General features: G+C 40.3%; 1 long non-coding RNA gene across 3 annotated transcripts in view; it reads left to right on the forward strand.

Moving 5' to 3' along the window:
- The window catches only part of LOC115940393 (uncharacterized), an 18,079-nt gene extending 5,873 nt beyond the window's left edge, over nucleotides 1-12,206 (forward strand). For 2 of the 3 annotated variants that reach the window (XR_014144332.1, XR_014144333.1), the window contains exons 4-5: nucleotides 2,685-2,787; nucleotides 6,814-12,206. This is a non-coding gene — a long non-coding RNA (uncharacterized LOC115940393). The remainder of the gene's footprint in view (nucleotides 1-2,684; nucleotides 2,788-6,813) is intronic. The other variant, XR_004075160.2, reaches the window with a different exon arrangement.
- Nucleotides 12,207-19,138: the final 6,932 nt, after the last annotated feature.

Consider the following 19,138-nt stretch of genomic DNA (forward strand, 5'->3'; position numbering starts at 1 on the left):
CCCCACCACTCCAGCAACCCTCAGTTTGTTTCCTGAGATTAAGAATTCCTCATATCAGTGAGATCATATGATACATGTCTTTCTCTTATTGACTTATTTCGCTTAGTCCCATCCACGTCGTTGCAAATGGCAAGATTTCGGTTTTTTGATGGCTGCATAATATTCCATTTGTGTGTGTGTGTGTGTGTGTGTGTGTGTGTGTGTGTGTGTGTATCACATCTTCTTTATCCATTCACCTGTTGATGGACATCTTGGCTCTTTCCGTAGTTTGGCTATTGTGGACATTCCTGTTTTCTGATACATGGACAGACTAGATCATAGCCTGATTTTTTAGTCACTGGCTAGACAGTAAGATCTCATTTCTCCCTCTTGTTATAGTCTCTCTCTGGGCTTGCCTTTCAGAAACAACTCAGTTGCATTTTAGACCCAGTATACAACTGAGTTGCTTGACCTTTCTATTCTGCAGTCTCTCAGGGCAAGTCGAGCTATCAGCAACCTCCTTTCACGCTTCATGGCAGCAGGCGGAGCATATTCTTACTCAGCCACCAACTGTTCTGCTCAGCAGGCAGCTATGTTATGGTTGGGAAAGGTAGCCTTCCAACAGACCTAATATTTATTTAACCAAAAGCAACCTCTGGGGCTAACCTACAATCACAGGGAGCCTCAATCAAACATTGTCTGTACACCCAGTGTAGCTTAAGCAGTTCAAGAACTTGTGATTAGAAACTTTGATAGAGTGCAGTTAAAGTTACTCAAGTTCCTGGATGCCTTTGGGGCTCTCAGCTTATACTTGGGACATTCATGAAATATGGAAGGGAAACAGCAGTGCAGTGAATGTTATAATTCAAGATATAAGCCAAGATCTATGTTAGAGGCAAGTTTCTATGGTTAAATTAACATTTTTAGTGCATTTAAGTGAAAGTAGCCTTTTATTTTAAAGTGACTAGGCATAGACTTAATAGAAATGGAAAAAAGTGTAAATCAAATCAAATCAAATTTTACTTTTTTTAAGAAAGGATAAACCACAAACCTACTACATTTTAGTTTCTTATAGGGTCTAAAGTGTAAAAAGATTTTTTTTTTTTTACTTTATTTCAGGTTCTCAGTTTTTCTTCCTCAGAGGTCAACTTATTTCTTAATTAAACCAGCTCTCCTTTCCTCAGAATTATTCTAGATAATCCATATATCAATCCAGTGTCTCTCCCACTCTATCTCCTACCCCATCCACTACTCCTGGCCACCACTGCTCTGTCTATAACTTGCCTCCACACCTGTCCCTCTGCCCCTTTGCCCAATCCTCATTCCACCTGCTACTCTTTGACCTCTCCTCTTTGTCTTTCTACTCAAAGTTATTGAAGTAAATGTGTTGCTAGAGAGCAGAGGCCATGCAACATCTGCTGTAACAATATTAAACATCTCTAAGACGCGAGTGTTGGTGGTACCAACAATATCACTGAGTTTGCTTTCTTTGAAGGCAAAAACAAAAGACTCAGCTCTTAAAACACTCGTTCTTGGGATGTTGTTTAGGAATACAGCCATCCTGCCAGAAGCAGCCTAAGCCATGAGGATTGGCCATATGTAGAGACTACAATCAATAGTATCAGCTGAGCTCCCAGTCAATAGCCAGTTACGTGAATGAGGTCTCTTGGGTCTCCAGCTCAGTTGAGTTTTTAGATCACTCCAGCCCCAGCAGCCATAAAATTGCACCCACGTGAGAGACACTAAAAGAGAACATCCCAGATGACCCCGGTCAACCCACAGAATCCTTTTTCAGATGGCAAAAATATCTCACTTTTGGGTAAAGATCCCCTGAAGGTTACAGTTTTGTTAAGACTACTTATGGTCCTTTTCAAGTAGATAAGGAGTCTTTTAAGAATCTTAAAAGCAATGTCTTGCCTACAGTTGCCAGATAAAGTACAGGACATAACATTTGGCAATACTTACACTAAAACTTTATTCATTGTTCATACGAAAATCAAATTTAACTGGTCTTTTATTTGCTAAACTTGGCAATCAGGCATACCTTGAATCTCTACCCAATAAAGAAAGGGGTCTCAAAGAGACCTCTTAATATTCCCTATCCATACTTCATTCCTTGGGTCTTTATTAGATCGATATGGGAAGTAGGTTCCCTAGATCTGTTGAATCCACTTATTAAAATGCTGTAAACCTGTCCCCAAGATCCTCTGAGCAAATATTCATTCCCAACACTCCCCAAATTTTATAGAATATATAATGCAATCCCACAAAACAAATCCAAAAACAAAGTAGAACTTGGATTTTGGAAAAATCAAATGCAAATAAAAACATGATTGAATAAAACAAAGCATTACTTGTTTTGATTTATCTCTGAAGGATACAGGAAGGAAAAAGAAACCAAAGAATTTGGATGGTTTTCAGCAACAAGTAAAACCTTCAAGTTCATGGAAAAATAATATCAACAGCATTTAATTTTTGGATATTGTTTCATAATTTACAAAAGACTTTCAGATTATTTAATTTGAATTTCACAAGAAAAGTGAAGTGAAAAAGTGATAGATGATTTTGAATCCTGTGGATCTTAACACTGACTGCCACTGAAACTCTTGTACCTCACTTACTGCAGAACTCCTTAAATTATCACATGGAATCTATGTACTCTTATTTTAGATAAATTCTAACAAGCTATTTGTTACCCCTTCTAGCACAGGTCAGAAACTGCAATGAGGAAGATAGCTTATAGCGCTAGGAAGCTAGTGGGCCATCTGGCGGTGGAGGAGGACACAGCAGACGCAACTCCAATTTCACGTGAGTTTGGAGACATCTAATATATTGCCTATAGATCCATACAAACCCCAGTAAGTTATCAGACCTGAGACTGCCGATTTTTGACATGTGAATTAAGTTGATATTTTTATCTATGGTTCCAATATGTATGTTAAGCTCCTAAATAAAATGATGCACTTTAGAAAAATGTGTCAAAGTAACATATAATTTAAACAAGTAGCTGGAAAAATTTCCTACATCAACTACCTTATTCTATGACAATATTAAACAAGATAGAATTATTTTGGGGCACTAAAATGCAATTGCTTGTATAAAGCAATGAAAGTCATTCATTTCTACCCTCATTTTGAAGTATGGATCTTTCTGCAAATTATATTGTTGATATCAATAACATCCTTGGCAATTCCTACATTATATGCTAGTATTGGTTGGAAATCTGAGAAAAAAATTCCAAAATAAACCCAAACAACATAAATTAAGCAACCAGAACTTTTCCAGTGGGTTAGAAGTTCTCCTCCTGTAGAGATGGACTACCATAAGGCTCATTCTTCAGAGGTCTTGGAGCAGCTCTCATACCTTTATCTGTTTTTGCACATGTGATAGATGACACTTTTTAAAAAAGAATCTGGATGTAAATTTAAGCAAAGTTTACCATAATGGCATCAGAGTCAGTATGGATGTGGATATAGTACTTACTCTCTCTGCATTTTCCTGTGCTCTCTTCTTTATTCAAAATTTATCTATCAATAAAAGGAGAAAATAAATTGTTAGGATTTACGAGATTCTAATCTACATTACGACCATAATGTAATTGCTGGTGTTGTCTTGTAAGAGTGTGAAACATAAGATAGGTTTGTCTGTTAGGTGCAGTGGACAAATGCTTTTGCTAACATTCTACATTGTTGTATGGAGTTGACTACTCTTGGTTTTGTCTGCTTGGCTTTCAGTTTTCTTTTTAGAACCAGAATCTCATTCTGTCTTTCAATAATCATCTTGCTCTCTGCCCATGTAATTGAGTGAGACCCACTCTCTGCCTAGTTCCCCCTCTCCAGGGGAGTGACTGATTGAACAAATCAGCATATTTTATCCCCCCTGGAGGCAGAAATGGACAAGTGAACCCAGTGATAGAGTGAGACTCAATCCCAGAGTTTTTCTATAATAATGGGAAGGAAAGGTCTGATTTCTCTTGGTATGGCTAAGTGGTAAGGTAAGCTATTCTGCTACTTGATGGGGAGAGCCTACATGAGAATGAAATCAATGTCAAGGAAAGCAAAGAAAGAAGGTTGAGAGAGTAAAAGTCTACATGACACTGTTTTAGCATCTTGGTCAAGCCATATCTGAAGATGTTACTCCTCTAAGACTCTTCAGTTATGCTAACTAATAAATTCCTTTTCTTGTTTAGGCTACCTTGAACTGGAATTTTATCATGTAAAATCAATCAAAATCCAGAATTAAACAAAATACAAGCTAGCAAGAGTGGTATTATTGGAAAAAAACCCATGATTCTGTTTTAAGAAAAAATGCGTAAACTTCAATTCCTTAATTGAAATTATATATCACTCATTTGTGCCACTCACCTCATAGCACTGTGAAATATTTGTGAGGGAGAGCATGAGTGTAGGCCATTATTTGTCCTTCCCACATGTTTAATTAAATGAAGAAACTTGGTGTAAATCACACGTAAGTGTTAAAAACCGGAAAACAAGATGCCTTATTTTATCTTTAAATGCTTCTGATCAGCTAGTTCAAAAATTATATCATGGAGAAGATGCCTTTTAATTAATGACTCTACTAGCCGAGCTCTGTGGTAAGTCTTGCATAGAACATATTATTAGCTACAAGATTGTTCTTCCAATGGGATTAGAGAGAGAAATATTTACACCTCTCAAAGGGGAGGATTGTGTTCAGTTTTCTGCCAAATAACTTGTCTTTCAGAGTTAACAAGGACATTGTAACTGGATCCAGTTAAATATTATACAGTAAATCTTAGTGATCTCATATGAGGCTAGCAACACAGAGCTAATGAGTTTGAGCTCGCCGGGGAAAGATTGGCTTGCCTCTTACTCCCAAGAAAGACCCTGTGTGAAAAGAGTTCCTTTTTTCCTTTTTTCTTACCTCTTTCTCAAGTCATGTGAGGCCGTCTTGCCCACATAATTGCAGGGCCAGATTTACTTCCTTCCTGGACAGGAGATTAATAGTTTCTCTGGCAAATTAACAAGTCAGCTTTGCCTTAGACTGGGCTCCCCTTAATTCTAATCAGAAGTTAATTTTGATTATCACAGGCATCCTTCCCAGGGGTTCTTTTCCCTTAGTCTCTGGCTTTCAACCCACCAAAATCAATTGTTTGTGTGTGTGTGTGGGTGTGTGTGTGTGAAAAACAAGTGGCTACTTTTAAATATAAGAGTGGCTTTTTGCCATATTCCAGATTGGAGTCCTGACGAAAGAACTTTCACAGCACTAGAGGTTAATTGTAGTGAGGGATAAAGGACATAATTGGATGACTTGCTTGATGGGTCGACAAAAGAGTATGCGTTTACTTGGTCAACGCCAGAGAGGACATAGTCTCTGGTATATTTTAAAATCTCCATTGTATTTAATAAAATCGGCTTGTGTGGTGGCAACAGACATGGATTCTGTAGTTTTAAATCAGTTTTAAATTCGAACTTAGCGACTTACTAGTTATATGACTTTAGGTGACTTTCTGAACCTCTCTGTGTCTTGGTTTCCCTATTTGTAAAATGGAAAGAAAATGAGAGTGTTGAAGTTTATATTCAGCAATATTGGTGACATGCTTAGCACCCAGGAGGCACCAAATAGCTCATTGTTAGGCTCTGATCTTACCTGAAAGTGGCTTGGGCACTTGCTCAAGTGGTCAATACCTGTCTGTGTCCTGATTCCGTTCCTCGTGGCAGATGAAGTGTGACATGAAAACCTTGGCAGTTTTTTACTGAATTGAGAATTTGGATCGTGATAGACTTCTAAATTCTAAGTTAGAATGAAATAACCAGCTCACTGTATTCTCTTCCTTTCTCTTACATTTTGTGGGTGAGCCCCACCTGAGGGTTAAGATCCACTTCTGAATCTTGCCACATCTGTACACCATTGATTGAGAACTGAATATTTCCAGTCCTTTTGATAATAAACTGATGTCTGGTTTTTTTTTTTTTTTTTTGAGCCAAACCTGCCAACAGTAGAATTGAAACAATGATTCTGAGACATTTCGTATTGTCTCTCATTTACACAGAAACCAATTTGGGAGACCTGGAGGTTACTTGGAACTCTGTTTCTGTCTTCTAGCTGCACTGGACTCAAAACTTCAGAAAATGAATAAATGTTTTTTTTTGTTGTTGTTGTTCAATCTTGATTAGCTGGTGAATCTAATAGTATCGTTGCAAAGAAAGAATATATATTACTTAAGATCTTTCTATTGATTTTCCCTTCTTTGTATATGACCTAATTTTAATTTTCAAGCCTAAATTTTCCATACCTATAATCCACAGCAGAAGGTCTTCAAAAAGATGTCTTTGGTCTGCTTGATTGCATATGTGTTATGGAGACTTTGTTCTGCTTTTATTCACCTAGTGAAGTGCATTTATTAATACCTTTTTAAAGGATTTTTGTTATCTTAAACCTTTCTGGTCATTTGCATATTTACTAGATATACTCTTTAAAACTGCGTAGTAGGTAAAATGTGAAACACAGACAAAGGTAGAGATTATAGTATCATAAGTCTTATGGACCCTGAGTCTCTGTCAACCAGGCTCAACAATCATGAGCTAATGGCTAAGCTTGTCTAACCTCACATATCCTTACTCTCCTTCCATTGTCAGATTATGCTGAGATAAATTACAAGACAACATATGATTTTATTAATATTTCAGCTTGGCCTGTTTTTCTAAAAGATTCTTTTTAATATATCCCTAACACTGTGATCACACCTAAACAATAAACCATCACTTCTTAACATCATGATCAATTAGTTAGGGCTCAAATTCTACCAAACAAGTTCTACTTTTAGCTGCATAAAACTGCAATTTTTTTTCCCAGGTGTGGTTTCCAGAGCTAACTGTCATTATCTGTGATCACCGCTGGATGGCTACCCTGTGCCCCCCCAAGATTCTTTGGCAACCAAGTTGATCCCTTTTATTCAGAACTGGAGGTATTCCCTGGGGGCACATGTGCCAAGGCCCAGGAGAGCTGCCTGCTCTGAGAAACAGGGGAGGGACAGGCTCTGAAAACCCACTTGCATCCATGAGACTCTGAACTCCTGGTAATGGCTCAGAGTGGGAATCAGAGAAAGCTTTCTCTTCACCCATCGGTAAGCTGCATGATGCAGGGGTGTGGCAGGGGCCCTAATTAGAGATGGGGGAGACCGCATTGTTTACAGCTGCATCCACACAATCTCCCCACCTTCCCACATCATGCAACCTGGGGTAGAGGGTGGAGGAGAGAGGCTGGAATTGGTATCTGTCATTCCAGGATATCGTTCCCAACCAATCCCAAGGGGGAAAGTGAGCATAAAGCAGTATGGAAGGGACAGGCCATCTCACTAACATTCCCGTTTCCAGGCTCCCTCTCCAGGTGATGCTGTGCCCTGAGAACAACACTGACAGATGGGCATGTCCCACTGAAGTCCCTGCTCAAGTCTGTGTATTGGGAGCACTCCAGCAGGGTAGTACCAGAGTTGGGAGGTGGTGGACCTGGAGACTGTGGTGTACACTATACCTCAACAGTAGGCCCTTCTGGGGGAGGGTAGCAGCTTCCTAGCAACCTTTGGTGGGGACTGCAGAGAGACGGGACAGAGAGACAGTCACTGGCTCTACTGTCAGGGTCACCTCTAGGCTGTGTGGCCAGACAGATCAGCACTTGGGCTGTCTGGGCAGGGACAGGACTTTGCTCGAGGAAGAGATGCACACTGGTATTGGGGTAGGTTGTTTTATAGCCCTTTGGGCGGTGCTTTCCTTGTTCCCAGTGTAATTGGTTTAATATGATTACACCACACAATCCCCAAGAAGGAGAAGGCCCTCAACCCCTCTCTCCAGCCTGAGTGTTCAGGACTCCCCACCTCTCTATATCCTTACCACTTCCTCAAAAGCAGATAGCTCTGCTGACTTCTGGCCTTCAGGCCTCCTCCTCTGTTTGGAACACTCATTCTTTTCCTTGTCCTAGCCCCAATCCTTCCTCAGGTCTCAGCTTAAAGGCCCCTGGCTCTGGCAAGCCCCCTTTCACTTCCACAGGTGAGAGGCTGCTGCCATATATTCCTGTAGTGCTTGCTCATTTCCTATCTCCTCTGTTTGACTGTTAACACCTTAAAAGGCAGGGACCACCCTTATTTTGCTCATCCCTTTATTCTCAATGCCTGCTACAGGGCCTGACACAAGCAGGTTCTTTTTTTTTTTAAGATTTTATTTATTTATTTATCTGACAGAGAGACACAGTGGGAGAGGGAACACAAGCAGGGGGACTGGGAGAGGGAGAAGCAGGCTTCCCACTGGGCAGGGAGCCTGAGGCGGGGCTCGATCCCAGGACCCTGGGATCATGACCTGAGCCAAAGGCAGATGCTTAACGACTGAGCCACCCAGGCACCCCACAAGCAGGTTCTTAATACATGTTTATTGAATGATTTCCATTTATAAGATACTTAGGGAACAGGTTAGAGCCAAAATTTTGAGCTGGCTCACAAACATTATAATAGAGGACCTGACTTATTAAGAATGAGACCTTAATTAGGTTATAAAAACTTTTGCTGCTGGAAAGGGGAGTAAAGAGCAGAGGAGTGGACCATGGGCCATTCCTCATACCATGGCACCCTGTGCTATGGACAGAGCCTGTGCTCTGTCATGACCAGTGGCCCCAACATAGAAAACAGGACAAGCCTCCTATTATCCCTCTCTGCTCTGGGAGGCCGTGTCAGGTCCCTCTGGGGCTGGGAGAGTCATCTGATGTCTTAGAACCCAGGACCTGGAGCCCCAGCTGGCAGCCACCTCCGGATGCTGGAGTGTAGACCTCAACAGAGTGAAGAGGCTGCCAGTCTACCTCTCATTGAAATCAGGGCCCCTGCACACACTGCTGTAAAGAAATGATGCTGCAGCCCTTGGTGGAGCTGAGGAGCAATAGAACTCAGCCCCTCTGGCTAACCAAGTCTCATTGCACAACAACAAAAGGGTTTTTGTATTTTGTTCTGAAACCTGACTTCCTGAAACTTCCATCCAAGGGTTCTCATTCTGGAGAAACATCTGGGGACTTAATTTCCCTCCAGTCTAATAGACCTTGAACTATTTGAAGAGAGCTGTAAGTTGTGACCATAGTGCCTCTGTCTGCGATGTAATTGAGGGGCCACCTTGAATTAATCTAAAGGGAGAATGGCAGTTGGGGATGTTTTTCTCTAATTGTGTCGTGATTATTAATTACAGGGAGTGTATTTATAAAAACCATCTAAAATAGAACTCTGCTGAGAATAACTCATTTGTCTGTCACTTTTAACTCACTTTCCCATTCCCAAACACTGCTTCCATAGACTATTACTACATGTGGCAACTGGACATTATAAATGTCCTTTAAAGAAAAATCCCAGTTTTAAAAGTCTCTGTCCTGCAAAAGAGACCCAGCTGACTTTATTGATGGTCAGAAAGAACTATCACCCCAAATCTTAGCTATTTTGCTATAGACTAGAACCTTGGACCATCTGTTCTCTTAATGTATTAATTTGGGTTGATATGATCATGATAATGGATTAAGTTTTGCTCTAGGCTGAATTCCTCACTTTCAAATTGTTATCAGCTGAATTCATGCACTGGCTTATTCACAGGTTATAAACAACCAACTCAGTTGCTTTGTTTAGTTCTTAAATCACTTCCCTATTTTTAGATCATTACCATATTTGAGAAGAATAGGTAACCTTTGATGTCTTGTGCACGCGGTAGCCTGAGGTGGAGCACGTAGGGCTAAGTCACTAAATCTCCGGCATGGAATGGAAGTGTGGGGCTGGTTGTGTATGACATCTCACTCTATGGATTTTTTTTTTCTCCTGAGACTGCATCCCATTTAACACCTTCAGCCCAGACGAAGTGAGCTAGGTTTGAAGCCCCTGCCCTTCTCAGTGAGTGACTCTGTGGCGACGTCCCCTTCCCGCCCACTGGCCTATGCTCTGTAACTCGAAGCCGCCTGCAGTTGGTTGTGTGAGTGTGAGATCACCTCAGAAGTCATGCCACGTCCTTGCAAGTAAAGCCACAGTGCCCAGCTCCACTTAGTGCCCTCTGAGTCAGCTTGCCAGGAAAAACGACTGCCTCATGGGGAGAGACCTCATATTAAAAGTGAAAGACCATACCAATAATTTATCCACAAAGGTCCTCATAATAACTCACTTTGAAATGAATATTTGTATCCCTGACACTGTGTGTTCCACGTATTGAAGATGTAAAGGCCTATGGCATTGACACATATCCTGCCAGTGTATACTTCTTCACGGAACATTTTTGTATCCTAGAATAGCTAGGTTATCCTCACAAGACAGCTTTTTGTCCTCCAAGATATCACTGAGGTAGACCGTTGGTTCTCAACCACGAATGATTTCGTCTCCTAGGGGAGCGTTGGCAATGTCTGCTTGTCACAGGAGAAGGCTTGCTACTGGCACTTAGTGGGTGGAGGTGAGGAAGCTGCTAAAAATCCTGCAGTGAAGAGGATAGCCCTACCTAACAGAGAATTACCTGGCCCCAAATGTCAGTAATGCCAAAGTTGAGAACCCTTGGGTTAGAGAATTTATTTCTAATTGATTTAAATATTCTCCCTATGGACTTCAACTTTATTTACTGTTTTAGATCATTTTCTTCTTCTTTTTTAGGTCATTTTCTTGAGTCCAAGGATGACTAAGTTTAGTACAGAATGCTGCTTACCAAAATTCCCCACACCACATCCAAGATGAACTGACATTACCAGTGTAACAAGCGTAATGCACATTACTAGTGTGACACTGGGTCTCCATGTCTTCTGCAGCCTTAAAGAGGAAGGACTGAAAAGGAATAAGGTATTAGTTTTCTATTGCTGCCATAACATATTACCACAAACTTAATGGCTTAAAAGTATACAAATTTATTATCTTACAGGCTGTAAGTTAGAAGTCTGACATAGGTCTTACTGGGGTAAAATCAAGGTGTTGGCAAAACTGCATTCCTTACCCAGGCTCTAGGGGAGGATCCATTTTGCTTGCCTCTTCCAACTTCTGTAGGCTGCCCACATTCCTTTGCTTGTGGCCCCTTTCTTTACAACAAAGTGAGTAATGTTGCCTCTCTCTGACACCTCTTCTGTAGTCCTATCTACTTCAGAATACAGCCAGGAAAGTTTCTCTGTGTTTAAGGATCTTTGTGATTACATTGAGTCCACCCATATAATCCAGGATAATTTGCTCATTTCAAGGTCTTTTACTTAATCACATCTGCAAAGTCCTTGTTGATATGTAAGGGAATGAACACATTCAAAGGTTCCAGGGATTAGGAGTAGACATCCTTGGAAGACATTATTCTGCCCACCACAGAATAATGCTAGTTTTGGCAACACCTAACTCCCATTGGGCTATTGATGTCCTACAAAATGGGGACAAGTTAGAGAATGTGGGCTTTGGGAAACATGCTATCAGTCATCATAGAATTGTCTTGTAAGCAGCTTGGGCACAACCTTGTAGATATGAATGGGTTTGCACCTGAAGGAAATGGACATTTCAGTTGTCAGTCATTCTGGAAAGAAGTCATTCCTGAGTGAGCTTTAGAACAGGGTGAGGGAAGTACTTTCTTCTCTCTCTGAAGCCTGGGCCCCCTTTGGTCTAGACCTGGAGGTATGAGGTACCTGGAGCATGGTATAGTGTAAACCCGTAGCTCTGAGCAAATGGCCTGGGATAGAGGACATGATGTGAACCTATATTGTAAGGGACCTGTAAGGTGTTGAGGACTGTGCAGTATCTTTGGTTTATCCTTAAAATAGTCTTATTATTAGGATTTTTAAAATACTAGCTCATTTCTACAATGTTGTTACAAGTGAAGGGGAAGGGCTTCTGGGATGAAAAGAAGCAGTTTATAGGGTCAAGAATCAGATGGGTGGTGAAGGGAGGATTTGGGGAACAGAAAATGCTGAGATATTCAGAAACTGTTAGAAGAAGAAAACATAAGCTGGAGACTGAATGTTTGTACCCACCCCCGACCCCAGAATCCATCATGTTGAAATCCTAACCCCTACAGCCATACAGATCTTCCTCGACTTATGATGGGGTTATATCCCAATTAATCCACCACAAGCTGAAATTATCATGAGTTGAAAATGCATTTAACACAGCTAGCCTACCAAACATCACAGCTTAGCCTAGCCAAACTTAGATGTGCTCAGAACACTTACATTAGCCTACAGTTTGGCAAAATCATCTAACACAAGCCTATTTTATAGGAAGTGTTGAATATTTCATATAATTTACTAAAGACTGTATTGAATGTGAAAAACAGAATGATTGCCTGGGTACAGAATGGTTGTTTTTTAAGTGTATCAGTTGTTTATCCTCATGATCACATGGCTGATTGGGAGCTAGGGCTGCTACTGCCCAGCATCGCGAGAAAGGGTCCTGTGGCATGTTGCTAGCCTGGGAAAAGATCCAAGTTCAAAATTCCAGGTATGTTTCTACATTGCTTTCATACCATAGTAAAGTCAAAAAATTATAAGTCAAATCATCATAAATCAAGGACCATCTGTAGTAATAGGAGGTAGGGTCTGTGGGAGGTGATTAGGTCATGAGAGCAGAGCCCTCATGAATGGGATTGGTGCCCTTTTAAAGAGTCCCCAGAGAGCTCCCTCACCCCCTTGCTTCATGGGAGGACACAGAGAAAAGATGGCAGCCTATGAGCCAGGAGGAGGGCTCTCAGCAGACACTGAATCTGCCAGCGCCCCGATCTTAGACCTCAAGCCTCCAGAATTGTGAGAAATAAATTTCTGTTGTTTATTAACCATTCAATCTGTGGTTTTCTGTTATAGTAGCTAAAACAGCCTGGGAAAGTTACACATCAAAAGGATGAGAGGGTTCCAATTGTAGCAGTTTGAATATAAAAGGGAAATGTGACCTCCCTGGGGCTGAGGCCTGGCATGTTTGGATTGTGTACCAAAATCTGCTTTATAGTAACCAGTACAAGTACAGGATTTGAGAGAATTTTGGTATAAATATGACATTTTCATTCACATAAAATTCTCTTACATCTCAAGATTGAACAATATAATGCTGTGGAGATTATATTTTTTCTTTTAGGTATTGATTGAGATAAGCCTTGTAAAAAGAACCTTGGAATTTTCATGAGATTAGCTTTTGTGTTTCCTGTTTTTGCTCTGAACATTGTACCTAAATGAGCTCATCCATTCCTGGGTTTACTCACTATCACACACACATGTGGTTCTGGGTGGGATCCTTTAGCACTGTCCTCCCTGTGAGAAATCATAGCCCAAGCCCTCAAGGAACTGAGTAGTCCATGTTTATTTCCCCTTTGGAGACACGGGTACCCAGTACCATGCCTTGGAAAAATGATTTTTTTGCTTGATAACCATCAAAGTTACTATTCTCACTAACCAGGTAAGACCTTGATCAACTCACTTTATTGAGCCTCGGATTCTTTACCTAAAATGAGGGGTATGGAAATTTAAGTCTAAGGAATTTCTGACTTTAATATTTTATATTTCTTTCAGTGTATAAAGTGTTGCTTCAACCCAGTGATGGTTTTACCTACTCTTTTCTGTTTGAAAAGTGCCTTTTTCTACTGTTCAAACTAGTTGTCTTCCAGTAAAGTGTCAGATATTTCAATTGATAGCTAACTAAGCCAGTAGGACGAGTCTTGAGATACACGTGTGTGCACACACACATGTATGTATATATTGTGTGTATATGTATATAAACTATATACATACATAATATATATGTATATAACATATATACATACATATACATATATATATATATATACATTTGGTTCCTTCCAGTCAGTTCTTACTATGTCTATACAACATAAGATGCATTGGAAATTAATTCCATCCCTATGCTTTGTCAGGCAGAATCAAAAGAAGTAGTTTCTCGGTGCTACATCAGACAAAGTTTTGGGCAAAATGAGGCATGGAATGAGGCCCTGATCTTTATCATTCCCTTCTGCCTTGCTATCTCCTTAAGCTTCTTAGATTTATATATCTGGTTCTAGAGAGTCCTTTGCCCTGTTCTGAACCCCTGGATCTCCAACTCTCCCACTTATTCTCCAAAGGGAATGCTGAGGTTGTGTGCTACAAAGTTTCTTAATTGCATCCCCCCCCCCAAAGGGACGAGAGCAGCTGCCTTTGCCCCAACCCACGGGTGAGCTCTTTTGAGCTTTGACATGCAGGAGATGACAGAAATATACTGGCTTACAGATGCCAATGCCCAAGGCCACCACAGGGATGCAGAATTCACCTGCCAGAGCATTTGACACATCAGGAAAAAGCAACAGCTGAGAAAAGCCCTGTGAGAAATTCTTTGTCACGTCTGTGGGAACGGCTGTCCAGATTGTAAATCAGTAGGATGTCTGTTTTGTGTAGATAATGCTCCCAAGGGTGGAAGAAATGGGATTTACTCAGCTCATTTAGTCCTGGTGTGGAAATGATAGTATACCAATGATGTGGGAGTAATTTTTCACCATGAGATAAAAAGGCCTTTGGGGTCTTGTCCTTAGAAGGTTGGCTAAGGCTGGGAGACCAGTTGTTTCTAGGTGTGTACTTCTTTGTGCAGTCCCCTCCTCACATTAGATAGTAACGGTCACAAGCTTTGAGCATGTCCAAAGAGATCACCTCTTTCATTCAGACCAGTCATGACAACAGTATTCAGATGTCCTTCCCTTAGCTCTGACTCCTTGAAGCTCTTAGAGAACTTTTCCTTTCATTCCTGATGATGGTCAGTTTCCTTTCGATGCTAACAGGAAGTCAGTTACAGATACTACTGATAAACAAAACCTTCTGGGTTTAAACAGTAATGAACTAAAGGAAAGCAGGAGGGCAGAGCTGTTTGCAAAGGATGTAGTTATTCAGAGGTGAACGTGTGTAACAATGTGTTATTGAGAGGAAGTTCTCTGCGCAGGAAGGTAGTATAGCTAACTGGAGACCTGCCTCAGAACGACCCAAATGGACCTGAAATTAAGTAGAAATTCCCATTTAAGTAGTAGTTTAACATTCAAAAAACAGAATCCAGACTCCCAAAAGGGAATCTAGGAAAAACTCAAATATTTCACTTATGCTATTTCGAGAATATCCATAGGGGAATCAAATAGTATATAGTAATATTTATTAAAATATCAAATTTTCTCTCCAATTATCTAGCTTCTCCAATACCTACCCATAGTCTCACTTCCCAGTCTGGAATATTCTATGTCTTTGGCAATCATCATCGTCATCTAGGCACAAAGGAGAAACCTGCTTTCTCTTTAGAAGGTGGATTCCACACTAAACTCACTATAAGACTTCTGATAAGAAATGGGAGGAGTAAATAGGAGTAGATGGTTTGTTTGATTAGTCCATGCAAACTAATGTATTAGGCCAATGGTTCTCAAATTTGTCTAGGAGATACCATAAAACCCCCAGATATTATGATACTTTTCAGAACACCATGAAAAAACGCACTAATTAATTCTGTTATGTGAACTGAGAACATACTTTACATTTATAATGTGAAGTCACAATCTTGAGCATAACTGTCCATGAAATAAAAAGTCACCAAACTCACATGGTTAGTTTCTTCCTAGGTTTCCTCATTCAGAATGTATTACTTCGATCCCCCCTTGTTTTTCAGACACTAGCACTTGATAGCAGAAGTGCAGAATGGACATCAAAAGCGTAATACAAATACAGGAAAGACGAACTTACAATTGAGAACACAATCATCTTTTAAATTAATTTTTTGTACAAATTGGGAAAAACTATCAGAATTTTATTTAATGCTGCAATATCTTTTGTCCAACTTAAAACATAGCTGAATTGCATGGGAAAATATTTTCTTTGCTAATTGTTGCGCTGGGTTCTGTGGAGGGATACGAAGGAAGCTTCTATCCAAGAGACAGAGACAAAGGAAAGTCTTCTCCAGCTTTATTTTTCCCTTTTCTAGGCTACTTTTTCTCTACAATTTGGCCTACCTTCCTTTATTCTACTTTTTCTAATCCTTTTTATTAAATGGGAACTTTTCAGTCTGTATCTTACATATGTACTCTGTAGCTTTTCTTATCTTTGGTAACACGCTTCTTGAAACTGCTGTGATATGAATGTTTGTGTCCCTCCAACATTCATCCATTGAAATATAAAACCCCAGGGTGATAGTATTAAAAGGTGGAGCTTTGGGAGGTGATGAGGTCATGGAGACAGAGTCCTCATAAATATGATGAATGCCATTATAGAAGGGACCCCAGAGAGCTCTCCCTCACTTCTACCACCACGTGAAGTTAATGAGCTAGAAGGTGCCCTCTACGACCAGGAAGCTGGTTGTCACTGGACACCAAATTTGCCAGGGCCTTCGTTTTGGACTTCCCAGCCTCCAGAACTGTGAAGAATAAATTTCTGTTGTTTATAAGCCCCCCAGTATATGGTATGTCATTGTAGCAGCCTCTCTTCACTTCCAGGGCATCACTTTTTACAGATTCTCGTCTTAGGTTTCTGTTTGTGTCTTGGTGGCTCCTTCCCCATATCTGTCCGTGAGAGATCAGTTGCTCCAAAGCTGGCCACATTTCATATATTTTTCCTGGTCAGTCTCATTCATTTTTGTATTTTCTCTAACATCTGTATGGTGATGACTCAAAAATTTCCATCCAAGTTTAGACTATTCTTTCAACTTTCAGATCTATGTTTCTACTCTCTCTAGTTAACTTCCTCATATACATGGCAATTATTTTATTCATACAACAAATGCTTGTCGAGTGTTAACAACAGGACAACAAACAGCAGTTTCTTTGCCCTCAAGTTGTTCATGGTTTCTTGTAGGAGGCAATTTTCTTGACTGCCCTCTCTAGAATGTGAAATCCTTGGAAATAGAAATTGTCTTCGTTTTGTGTGTGTCCAGATTCTACCAAGAACTGGCATATTAAGATGCTCAAAATATGTTCACTGAATTAATCCATGAATTGTAGACACTTGAGGTCAAAAGAAGTCTTCCAGTCAACCACTATCCCAATTTGATATTTGATTCTTCTCTAAAATATCCCAATAATGGGTCACCCAGATTCTGCCAGATTAGAAGGTTATTGTTTGTCATTGGTGTTGATAGACTCATGCAAAATGGCTTTCCTAGATTTCTTCTTTCGTTATGAGAAAGAAATACTGAACCAAGAAGAGCCTGGGAGAAATCCTATGATATGTGAGCAGAGGTAGAAAGAAATGACCATCGTGCAATGAGGAAGTCATATAAGCAGGTTAGAAAAAGGGACCGAACTATTCACCTCACGTAGCACCCATTCCAGAGGGTCAATACCTACAGCTGTTTCGGTTCTGCCAATTTTGCCCTCCAAATTAGACACGTGCCTTCCATTTACTTTAATAGGAGCCATATGTGTGCAGTTGATGGTGGTACTTATCGCTCAGGAAGCAAAGTGCTGAGTTCCTGCCACCCACTCACATCTGTGGCTTTATAAGCCACAGGCAAATGAAAAACAAACATGCTGCTGGCATAGTAGGAAACCGCAGAGCTTTGACAAAACTAACCAGGAAGAAAAAGAGAATTGGGGTATGCTGGCAGGCTACTTGAGCATCACAGAAGGTAAGATCCTAAATTCACCGTCCATGCGGCACTTTGCTAAGGTCTTTCGTTGAAGCCTTATGGAGGATATTTCTGAGACACCCCTATCTGGAAATGAAGCACAACATTCATGATTAATAAAGATAGCTATCCATTCACTTATTGAACAAATGCTCGTTTGAGTTCCCAGAACTGGTCTGCTAAAATGTGATAACCCTTCCCGTAGTACCAGGTTGGAGTTTTAAAGAAAAAACTATAAGGATAGTCAAAGACATTCAGTGCAGCATTCTTTACGATCTCTCTAAATTGGATAGTCATCTGTGGTCTTGATAAATAAATAAATTATAAAACCTTTACACAAAGAAATACCATTTGCAGAAGTTAGAGAGGATTAATCCAGTAGGCACTGCTATAGGCTTCTTCCCAAGACCTATTGCTAACTGAAAAAAGAAAAGCTTTAGAACAATATATGTGTAGGCATTTATTCAACAGACTATGGATTCTCTGAAGAAAACCGATTCACTTAAAAGCTTAGTAGGTTTGGGATCTATTTGCACCAGTCAATTTTAGTAAAGACAGAGCTAGTTACCTTGTCGAGTCAGTGCCAGAATTTAGATTCCGGTCAGTGGACCCTAGAGTTCTGCACATCCTTGCAGTGATTAGCTTAATACTCTCCAGTTTGTCTTCTTTCTCAAGATAGCTCAAAAGTCCCATATTATCTTTCCCTTGTCCTCAGCCTATAGTCCAATGACTGGCTCTTTTCACTGGAGCTGGTGGTCTGCTTTTTAGATAGGGAGTTCACAGGTTGGGGTGTTTAAAAGAAGTCTGAGGGAGAAAATTGTTGATTTATCCTCCTATCTTATCTCCCGCTCCACTTTTAGCCTCCATTCCAACTTTAGTCTGGGCCAGAGAATTTAGTATCGCTAACCCTGCAAGTAAAAACGTGAACAGTCTCAAACCCCTTCAGTGATTTGTATGATGAAAAGGTCTTTCTTAGCATGGTTCTATTTTCTTCCCTCTGTTTCCAGATAGGCTAACATGCACAGAACTTCTACGTACAATTAGTTTCTTTTTGGGTCTGGGTGAAGGCTACATGGAGTAACCAATATACCCCTACCTTCTAGAGTTTTCTGCAAATGGCCCCAGTATTTCAGCCTTGTTAGACATGTTATCTATATCCCAGATATAATAGGTGATCTGTCAGCCACCTAGTAACAAACATTTCCAACTTCTTTGAAATAGTAGAGGTATCCTTACTGCCAGCTAACACATCACAGCTCTGCCAATTCCACATTTATGGACTCTTAGAATATACTTAGACCCTCTATCTAAGTACTGGTTTCTGTATTAAACCTAATTCGTCCAGTTTCAAGCAACAGAAAACTAATTCAAAGTATCTTAAAATAGTTTGTCTTCTATATGTGAAGCAGGGTAGTTTTTCTTGAAGCACAGCTGAATTCCATCAAAAGCTTAGTAGGTTTGGGATCAACCTCTCTGAGGGATGTTGTCACACCTAGATGTTTTATATTCACCTGGGAGTTTTAGACTCTTACCGGATTCATTCTCAAGACTTTTTATACTCACTTTGGGCAACTCTAGACTTCTGTTTCTGAAACTGCT

The sequence above is a fragment of the Leptonychotes weddellii genome, chromosome 4, assembly GCF_054177405.1.
Source record: "Leptonychotes weddellii isolate Sample4059 chromosome 4, ASM5417740v2, whole genome shotgun sequence".
Classification (NCBI taxonomy): domain Eukaryota; kingdom Metazoa; phylum Chordata; class Mammalia; order Carnivora; family Phocidae; genus Leptonychotes; species Leptonychotes weddellii.